Consider the following 10606-nt stretch of genomic DNA (forward strand, 5'->3'; position numbering starts at 1 on the left):
TGAGGTTGACGTGTAAGCTCGAGCACCCCTAATCTACACAACAAAAGCTGAGAAGTCGAACTAGAGAAGAGACTAGGACTGTGAAGCGGAAGAACATAATCGGTGACCCGAGTCTAAAAAATTTGAAGGCCATGGTCCCGAGCACAAAAAACCCACTTTGAAAACTATTGCCAAGAAGAATCCAAAATGAACCATGTCTGCATGGACGAGTGGGGATAATCATGCTTTAAAAAAAGGTTCAATCTCAAAGGATGTGGACCAAAACAAAAAACCACCAACTTTCAATAGGAGCCTGAAATTGTTGCCCAAAACCAAGCTAATAGCCTGCTCGAGACCTAGAAAGTGAAAATTCTCTGCTAAACCATACTCGGAAGCCTTCAATTTTGATTGAGACACGCATATCTGCTCGAGATACTATAATAAGTCTACATATTGTAATACCAAGGCTATGACCATGTCGCACATACCCACTCAAGATGGTGTGGAAATTCTGCAAAGTTTTACTACTAGGTTTAAAATTTAACGCGATATTTCAAAAATGGAAGTTAGGCACTAAACTATTTCCCATTTGAAGAGCCCGTTGAAGATTCTAAATCCATCAGAGTGGGGAAGGAGCTTTCATAACCATGGGGATCTATGTCAGCATGTTTGAAGATTACTCGAAACCCATGAAATTTGTTGTAAGCTTAGGAAACTAAATCTTCCCCCAAAATATCAGCATATGTTTCAGCCAATGGCAAAAAGGAGCAGAGGAGTCATAGATGAGACCATTCATGAAATAAATGTAAACGGCCCTGGCTAAAGACGCCTGCAAAATCTCCTCTCTATCAAAGAGACCATCTACCCGCGGATCCCCAACCAAAAGGTTGTAATTTGCATTCCTCCAGGTGAAAAAAATAGGTTGGACAACAGAGCCAACAATGAATCTTGTGTACTCTATAGACCATGAAAGATCCATAACAAAAGATGTGAACCTGGAAATCACCCACGAAGGAGGACTGAATCGATTCACTTCCAACCAATCTGCACCAAGATTTGAATAATCACTCTTTCTACCTTCAAACATGGTATGATAAACAAAGTCTGTAGATTAATTCGGTTGACACCCTGTGGAAAAAGAGTATGAACAAGGCCGTGGAGCACAATTTTGTTAGCCATGAATAGAGCAAGATGAATGACCACCCCAAAATTAGCAGGAAACCAAAGCATTGAATGGTAAACTTCGATGTGTCTCCACAAAATATCATGGAAATTCGGGCACATATGAAAAAACATGCACATGTTGAAGTACTGAATGAACTGGAAAATGTAAACTAAGGGTCGCCGAAGGAATCCAAAGAATTAGAATAATTTGGAACATGTCCGATCTTCACACATGTTGTTAAGTGAATAATCTTGAAAAGTTGATATGGTATGTGTCAGGGCAGTCTGAACTCATAAATGCTTATTGTGAAATTTTAATGAAATTAAACTCCTTGCAAAGGTTGAAAAGGCAATTCAAAATTAAAGCGAAAGAGAATTGAAGGTTGAGATTCTCATCTGATAAAACTATGATGTGAACAACAGAAATTTAAACAGCCTCCAAAATAGCTTTGAGCTCGAGCCCTTCAACATTTGTTAACTGAGAACTTGAGAATATTTGTTCTTCATGAGAGAGAAGGCAACCCTAATTAGCTAGAAGGTCTGCTAGAGCATTAGCCTCCCTATAACAATGAGAGACTGAATATTCTTCAAACTAAAAAAGGAGTTGTCTAACTTCTTGAATATAATATTCAATTTTCCAATTGAATTTAACTGTTGAAAGGTTTGTTAGGGCCAAAATTGTGTTCATGGAATCTCCTTCAATACAGATCTTTTGAATTTTATTATCGATGGCCAATCTAATCCTGAACAAGAGAGCATGTGCTTCAGCCACATTATTCGATCCATCTGCTATTCTGGCCATACCACAACTAGAGATAATTCCTAAATGATTTCTTAAGACATAACCTAAACCTAATAACCCAAGATTGCCTTTCGAGGCCCCATCAAAATTTAATTTATAGTGACCCGGGTCTAGAGGTTTCCACTTGATCTCTTTTCTGGTAGCAACCTTGGGTGTGTTGATGAGTAGACTTCCTTTAAAAGGTAGAGATATAGCTTGCCAGTTTGAGAGAATTTTATTATCCCAAGAAGTGAAGATTGAATGCAAACCTTTATTTTTCGCTACATAGGCATTGACAACTTCTCAAATCAAGGCTTCCATCCTCTTGATAATGTCTAAGAGATTATTGGACTCCTTTTTGTAAATTCTCTTGTTTCTTTCCCACCATAGGCTCCAAATCATAACTACAGGAGCAACTAACCAGATACAAGAGAAGAAAGAATTCGAGTGAAGGAGGGGCCAAGAGTCAAAAATTGATGTAAGATCTGTTAGGAGGGGGGTCGACCAGTTAAGTTTTGCCTGAAGCCAGGACCAATATTGGTATGCAATGGTGCAATTAAGTAGAAGATGATTCGTAGATTCTGTCACCTCATTACAAAATACATAGTTGAAAGGAGGAGCTAGATTTAGTGTTGATAATCTCTCACTTGTTAAGATCCGTCCTTTAAGTGCCAACCATGAAAAAACTCCCACTTTTTTGAGACCTCCTCCTGCCCAACAAAATTGAAATCTTCTATGAGGGGACACATGTTCACTGTTCTAAAACCTTGTTTGACTGTGTAATTTCCAAAATTTGAGGGGAGCCAAATGAGTTTATCCAGAGAATCAAAAAAGAAGATAGTTATCCTATTAAGTTTTGCAAAGAGAAGTTGTTTTTTATTTAAGGGTGCAAGATTATAAAAAATGTCCTTCCACACTAGTCTAAGAACACCATCACCTTGCACCAAGTGGAAATAATCACTAACAGTGTTGCCCCATGAACTAGAGAGACATCTCTTGATTTCTTGAAGCCCATCTATACTAGTCATGGGGGGGTAGCCATTCCAAGAGTCCTCCCAAAATGATGTTTTTTGTCCATTGTGAATAAGCCAAGAAAGATTTGGTAAGAAAATGAATCTACAAGATACCATAAAATTCCACATGTGGGAGCCTTTAGGGGGGTCCAGAGTAGTAAAGATTCTTTCAGGAATTTCAGAGTCAAGATATTTGGCTTTGATAATTGAAGCCCAAAGTGAATCATGAGAGGAGTAGAGTTTCCAAATCAGTTTTGCTCCTAGTGCCTGATTCATGTGTTCAATATTGTGAATTCCTGTCCCCCCCCAAAAAAAGAATTTAGCAATGCACACTTTATCCCAGGCCAACAAATGGATTTTTTTTTAGGGTTCTTACTTCCCTTCCATAAGAAGTTTTTGAGAATGGTTTCAATGTCTGATATGACTTGTTTTGGTATGGGAAGGACAACCATGATATAATTGGGGATTGTGGATAAGATTGCCTTGATCAAAAGAATTTTGCTTGAGAGTGACAACCAAGTATTTTTCCAAGAAGTCATTCTATTCCTAATTGATGAGATGGTATTTTCCCAATACTTCTTTTTCATGCAGCCCGCAAAAAGTGGGATACCAAAATTTTTACTAGGGAGGGAATCATGTTTAAATGCCAACACCTTGGATAACTTTTGGATCAAGGATTGATGGCAATTTAGGAAGAAGACTTTGGATTTTGTGGCACTAACTTCTTGACCAGAAGCTAGGCAATACATATCTAATAATTTTCTAATCAATTTAGCTTCATTAATTGAAGGGCCTCCAAATAAGAGAGTATCATCTACAAATAGAATATGTGTGACTGAGATTTGAGTCTGTGGGATGGAAATGCTCTTCCATAGATTTGAAGAATGATGAAAAGTGATCAATCTACTTAGTTCTTCAGCCATTATTATGAAAAGGGAGGGGGATAAAGGATCACCCTGACAAATACCTTGAGAGGAGGAAAAAAAACCCAGTAGTTGATCCATTAATTAGGACTGAAAATTTTGCTCCTGAAATGCAAGATAGGATCCAGTTACACCATCTACTATCAAACCCAAATCTAAGGAGTGTATGGTGAAGGAAATTCCAATTAACTTTGTCATAAGCCTTTATCATATCCAATTTTATAATCATTGCTTCTTGGTCACATTTTTATACTAAATGAATGATCTCATGAGCTATCAAGGCACCCTCTGAAGTCTCTTTTCCTAGAAAAAAACCCCCTTGCTACTGAGAGATGATTTTGGCGAGTAACTTCGCTAGTCTTAATGCTATTGCTTTTTTAACAATTTTGTAAATGATGTTACAAAGTGAGATTGGTTGGAAATTTGAGAAGGAGGATGGGCATGCCACCTTGGGGATCAAACAAATGTGTGTCGTGTTGAATTGTTTAAGCATCTTACAGTTCCTTCTAGACTCCTCCACCACTTTCCAAATGTCTTCACCTAAGAATGCCCAACATTTAAAAAAAAAAAGAGCTATAAATCCATCTGGACCTGGAGCCTTGTCTGGCTGCATGGAGAAGACCACTTGCCTGATTTCTAGGAGGGAGAAAGGTTTGAGAAAATCTGCATTATTCTGATGAGAAATCAAGGGCGAGATATGTTGCATGATTGTTAAAGCATCCTGAGAGAGCTTTTCATTATTGTCTCCTGCTACATTTGAAAATAAAGTGGTGAAAAATTTGACCCCCTCATTACAGATGCCTTCCTGATTTGTGATGAGTTTACCTATGGAGTCATGAATTTGAGTCAAGAGGTTAGAAGCCCTTCTCATTTTCACAGAGGAATGAAAGAATTTAGTATTTCGGTCACCCTCTTGCAACCAAAATTCATGTGATTTCTGTTTCCAAAATATCTCTTTCCTCTGAAGGATTTCTTCTAACGCTTCATTTTTTTGCTTTTTAATTTTGTAAGTCTGATCATTGATTCCATGTTTGATAATGTCTTCATTCAAATTCTTAATGTCTTCCTCAACTTGTGCCTTGTGCACAAAGATATTTTTAAAAACTGTTTTGTTCCAATATTTGATTTTCATCTTGATCCATTGTATTTTCCTTGCAAATTGATACATTCTAAAGCCTATGAAAAAAGGTGCAGTTTTCCACCATTGTTCTAGATAAGGTAAGAGTGAGGTGTCTTTGAGCCACATTTGTTGGAACTTAAATGACTTCTTGGACTTCAGAAACCATGGCTTCAAGAATACGGAGATTTGGATGGGAAAAAAGTTTGATCCTGTTAGGGGTAAATTTTTTGTTGGTGGTTTGCCAAATCTAGTTAGCCAAATGGGATTGACAAAGAATCTGTCTAGCCTTTCTGCAATATGGGAAAAACTTTACCTTCTATTTGTCCAGGTAACATTCCCATTCAATGGGATGCAATCTGTTAGTGCATTATTTGTAATGAAATCATTGAAGTCTTGCATTACTTTCAAGGGGAGGACTATACCACCTATTTTGTCCTTTAGAGAGCTGATATCATTGAAATCTCTCGCAATTATCACTAGGATCTCAAGGAAGTTTGCCAAAGATTTTGATATTGAGTCCCATAATAACTTCTTTCCCATGGTTGAGATAGGGCCAGATACTGATATTAAGTGGAATGAGACGTCAGAGACTATGACTTCCACTTGTATAAAATTTGCCTTGATTAGGACTGGTTTTATTTGTACACTTTTCTCCTTCCATAAGATTGCTAGGCCCCGGGAGGCCCCAATGGCTTGGGAAGACACAAACTTCCACAATTTCCATTTCATGAAGGGTTGATCCTGGGGAGCTTCTAAGAACTTAGTTTCTTGGATCAATATGATGTTTGCCTCTAAATTCTCTAATTGAGATTTCATGAGATGTCTCTTGTTAGGAACGTTTAGGCCCCTAACATTCCAAGAGAGGAGCTCCATTTGTGGCCCAGAGAGCTACACACTCTCCTCGGGCATAATTTCTCTTCCAATATTGACTGTGTACCCTCTTGAATGTCTTGTCTTGTCTATTAAATAGCAAGTTTTAACTTCTTTGGTGGCCTACTCACTTTGCCTTTTATCTTCTTAGGTATCTCCTTTCTCTTGGATCATGTTTGAACAATGGATGAGGTAAGGGGAAGTACCTCAAACGATGACATCTGATCAGATCCAGAAAGTCCTAAAGCCTCATTCCTAATTACTAAAGGGGGTTGGATAACAAGAGGAAAAGTGGCAATCTGAAAAAGTTTGGAGGGCCAAGTGATGGGGCACCAATTTTTTTTGGGACAATGGAATGGAGAGAGAGGGAGGTGTTGGGACTCATAAAAATTTGAGGAATTTGAGAGGCCCATTTCAAAAATTTTGCATCTGCATTTCCAAATGACCACTTAGTGAATCAACCTAGGAAGCCTATTTTAGGGCATGTAAAATGGAGCCAGTTGATTGTCAAGGGGTAAGGCTTGGGAAATGGGTCCTACACCTTTCATTTAGCCTATGAAGTGTTCTACAACTTTCATATTTCAGTTTGGATCAATTTATCAAGTACCCATTTCAAGGGGTAAGTTGAAAGTTGTTCATAGGTGCAAATGCATATTTTATCAAATGACCTACTTTGAGGCTTTGCATTTCATGACAAGTTGATTTTCATGTTAAAAGGAGTATACCCCTGAATTGTATGCATATAGGTGAGTCCACATGCCAAGTTTGAAGTCTCTATCAATCCATTTGCTCAGATTGGCAAGCTCAATCCATTTGCAATTTGTATTGTTTGCATAAGTCCCTTTTTCAACAGCTAGTCCGAGCACCACTTTGCACATGTGTAAAAGATGCCCAAATGAGTGTTATATAAGAATGTTTATTCTGGGCTATTGTTAGTATAAAACACAAGCTATGTTTCCATTTTGAAGCTCCTAGCAATCCGGTTGATTAGTTTTCCAAGATGATTTCTTGAGCCATTTTGTTCAGTTTTCTGCACTTTCATTGTTACATCTGTTAAAGTGGCTATTTCCATGAGCTCACCATTTGCACCCTAATAGCTTCTGGGTCAAACTGAACATTCCATGGTCTTCTCTGTACTTCAAAGTATCTATGCCCTAGATTTGGGGATCTATGCAGATCATTTGATATTTTTAATAAGGGCATTTTGTGGTTTCTGCATATTGATTTTATCAGGTTCCTTTGCTGATAGAGCCATTTGGTCATCTTTGTGCATTAATATTTCTTCACCTAGGATTCATCACGAGGAATGGTTTTGTAGGATGAAATTTAACATATCAGAGTACACGCATATCAGTTTGTGGAGTCCACAAAGGTGTTCTGACCAATTTTTGAAATGCCTCTTTGGGTTTGAACGTGAAAATGTGGTACAGTTGCCAGTGAGTTGCAAACCTCAGTTTAATGATCAGATAATGGTGCAAATCAACTCCAGAGGTATGTTCAAGGTGCCTAAGGCATTTCAAGGGTCAGCTGAATGAAAATAATTTTTTTTTTAGTCGGGCCCGATCTAGCTCATGCCCTTATAGTGTTGATTTCATGGCAAAATGGTCTTAATTCATAGTAGTGCATATTAACACCAGCTCGAATTCAATTGGCAACTTGGTTTAGTGGGAGATGATTCCATTTCATTTTTTGTCATATATGGATGTTGGTACTTCATGTATATGTCCATCAAGTTTGACACGTATATAGCAACTATAGAAAGGGGGCAATGTGAAATGAAAATGGCAGGCGTTAAGCCAAATCGAACGCAGTGTGGTGTGAAGATAATTAGAAACTTCAAACAAAGGTGTATTTCCAGCATCCTTCACGTGTGGGGTTTGTAAAGACTATGAAAAATTTCAATAGATGCATTTGGCATGAAGCCAAATCCACTTACTCTCCAGAATTCTCTATCCCTGCTGCGTGGTTAACTGAGGAGAGGCTTAGTAACTTTATGCAAAATTCAATTGGCATTGAAATCTTCAAGCAAATACATGATTTCCAGGCGTAAAACCAAATTACATAACCTTTATCAGATCCCCCTTGTCGTGAGCTAGAAGATGGAGTCTGTCGTGGGTCTTTGGCGTGGAAAAAGCATTATGAAACCTCAGGCAAATGCAATGGTCATGTGAAATGCCACATCAAATCTTGTGTGGTTGATGGCGTTAGTTGGGAAAGGTTTTATGGAAGTGTTTCAAGCAAATTGCAATTAGCAGGCTTAAAGCCAACATCCTCCCTGTCGTGAGTTATAAGTGGAGTTGAAGAGGTGTTAGAAACTTTGGCAAATGCTATTGGCATGTGTTAAGCCAACATCTCCCCTGTGTGAGGTTAGGCGTGGCTGTTGGTAAGGCGTTTCAAACTTTCAAGCAACAACCCTTACGTTTGGTGGGAAAGGCAGTAAAACTTCAAGAAAATTTTGGCAGGCGTAATGTTATTTCCACGACCCTTTCCAACATCCTCCCACACGTTGGAAAGGCTTTAGTAAGTTTCGAACAAATGAAAATTGGCAGGCGTTAAACCAAATTCTCCACACGTAGTAGTTGAAAAGACTTTAAAATGTTTCAAGCAGTGTTACGCGGTATGGGTAAAGGTATTATAAGCTTCTAAAACAATGCAGATGGCAAAGGAATGTGGAAATTGAAAAGATTTCAGAAACTTTCCAAGCAATTTCAATCACCAGGAATAAAGCCTTTATCCCACATTGGTTGTGGAGAGGGCATTTTTTGTATTTAAATACAAAGCCACATATATCCTTAGTGTCTAAAGCTTAAAGGCTTTTGACAAGAGGCTTCTTGGTGACCTAGTGGAGCCAAGCATGTGCACACATCCCGAGGCACCCAAATTTTATGACATAAAGGTGAATTAACAAGCGTGTAGATTGAAGATGATCCAATGGTGGTCATTGATCCGCGATGGGAAATTGCTCGCCAGTTACCCATCGCGACCCAGTGACTGAATGGTGGTGGGCCCGACAAGAGGGAGCAGCTCAGGCGAGTTAACGAGCGTGCAAGTCTGAGGAAGATCAACGATTGTCGCTATATCACAATATGAAGTTGCTCGACGATTATCCATTGTGGATCGGCGACAAAGAAGAGCTAAGGTCTAGTGGTAGGTGAAGTGGCGGTCCAGTGACAGGTCAGATGGCACCCAGGTGTACTCATGAGCAAACCAAGAGGTGCCACATGGTGGGGTGCAGAAGGGAAAAATCAAAGTTAAATGTATAGTCAGACTATAGTGCGAAAATTAAAAAAATTAAATGACTAGTTGTGCCTGGCTACATCTAAGAGATTAATGGTTGAGGGGTTATTTTTTACCCAAATATGCAAGTATTTTATATCATTGGAAATCTCTCAGAATGAGGAGTTTGTTTCTGCAATCAATTTCAACAAATATCAGATATTTTGAGAGAAGTTTCTACAGGCATGATGAAAAGAATTTTTTCAACTGGGGAAAGAGGACACTTGGCAATTTGTGATGCAAATCTGGTATTTTCCCTCTTCTTCGTATTCTAATTTTCTTCTCGTTTGTAAGGGTTCCAGAATTTTTGTGAGAGGGCTCCATAATCCTAGTTTCCAATTCTGAGTTTTTCTTCCAAGTTTGTATAGTGTAGTGTTTTCTTTCAGTAATGGAGTATAATTCTTGTTGTAGGTGTTTCTAGTTGCAGGTTTCTATGTATGTAAGGCATGCATAAATTCATCACAGAATTATCTCTGAGATATATTTTCATTTTATTCAAATCAGATTCTTAAGGAGGATCAAGTTTGTCATTAGCAACTATGTCTGTGAGTGTAATGCTTGTTTGTAGGTATTCTTCAAGGAAGAATTTAAACTCTGTAAGTAAACATTAATAAAATGGGCTTCATATTTTGGATCTGATATTTTTGTGAATAAGCTGAGTAATGCATTTATGTAAGGCATTAATGCAAGAATATTCAATGATGAAGATGGATTTGCAGTAGAAGTTTTCATTTACAGTTTGATGTATGACTCCATGCCCTTGGATAAGGCACTGGTCTTGCAGATTCTGGGGATTCTTAGAGATTTAAAAAATCAAATATCCATTTACTTTTATGTTTGCAGTTATAGTTGGTTCCACCTATCTCATTCTCCAATTTAGTTGAGATGTCAATGTAGATCTAGCCCATCTACAGTAACCTCCTTGTTGTTGAGCCTTTTGAGATTCATCTGCTTTCTGTTGATGCTGTCTTGTGTGTAATGGGTCTAATTCTATGCATTAAATCCAATAAGAATGTACTGCTCAAAATAGCATCTTCATATGCTAGATTCAGTACCGGTGTAGTTCTGATTGTCTTCACAAAAACCCTCCTTCAACTTCAAATGATGTTTGCATGTATAGCTCTGCTTATTCTCTCATATACCTTCACACAATCCTTTTTCTCATTCCACACTTGATCTTACAAATAAGATCTTACATTTATACCATACCCTAAGACCAATTTTAGTAGGTCGGCTCTAAAGGATAATACAATAAAATTAATTTACAAATCAATTAATATCCAATGCAATAACCAATTCACTGGCATTAGTTGAGTAATCCAAATCTTTGCTTAAAGAAATGGAAACACAAACTGACCTACCAGAGGTCACCACAAGGAAGGAAACTGCTCCCACCAGCGGAATACATATTGTTGGCTCATCAAATGCAGAATTCAAATCAACTAATGTAACAAAAGTTCTTTTGGATTCCATTCAGAAG

The sequence above is a fragment of the Cryptomeria japonica genome, chromosome 5 (assembly GCF_030272615.1).
Source record: "Cryptomeria japonica chromosome 5, Sugi_1.0, whole genome shotgun sequence".
In the NCBI taxonomy this organism is placed as follows: Eukaryota; Viridiplantae; Streptophyta; class Pinopsida; order Cupressales; family Cupressaceae; genus Cryptomeria; species Cryptomeria japonica.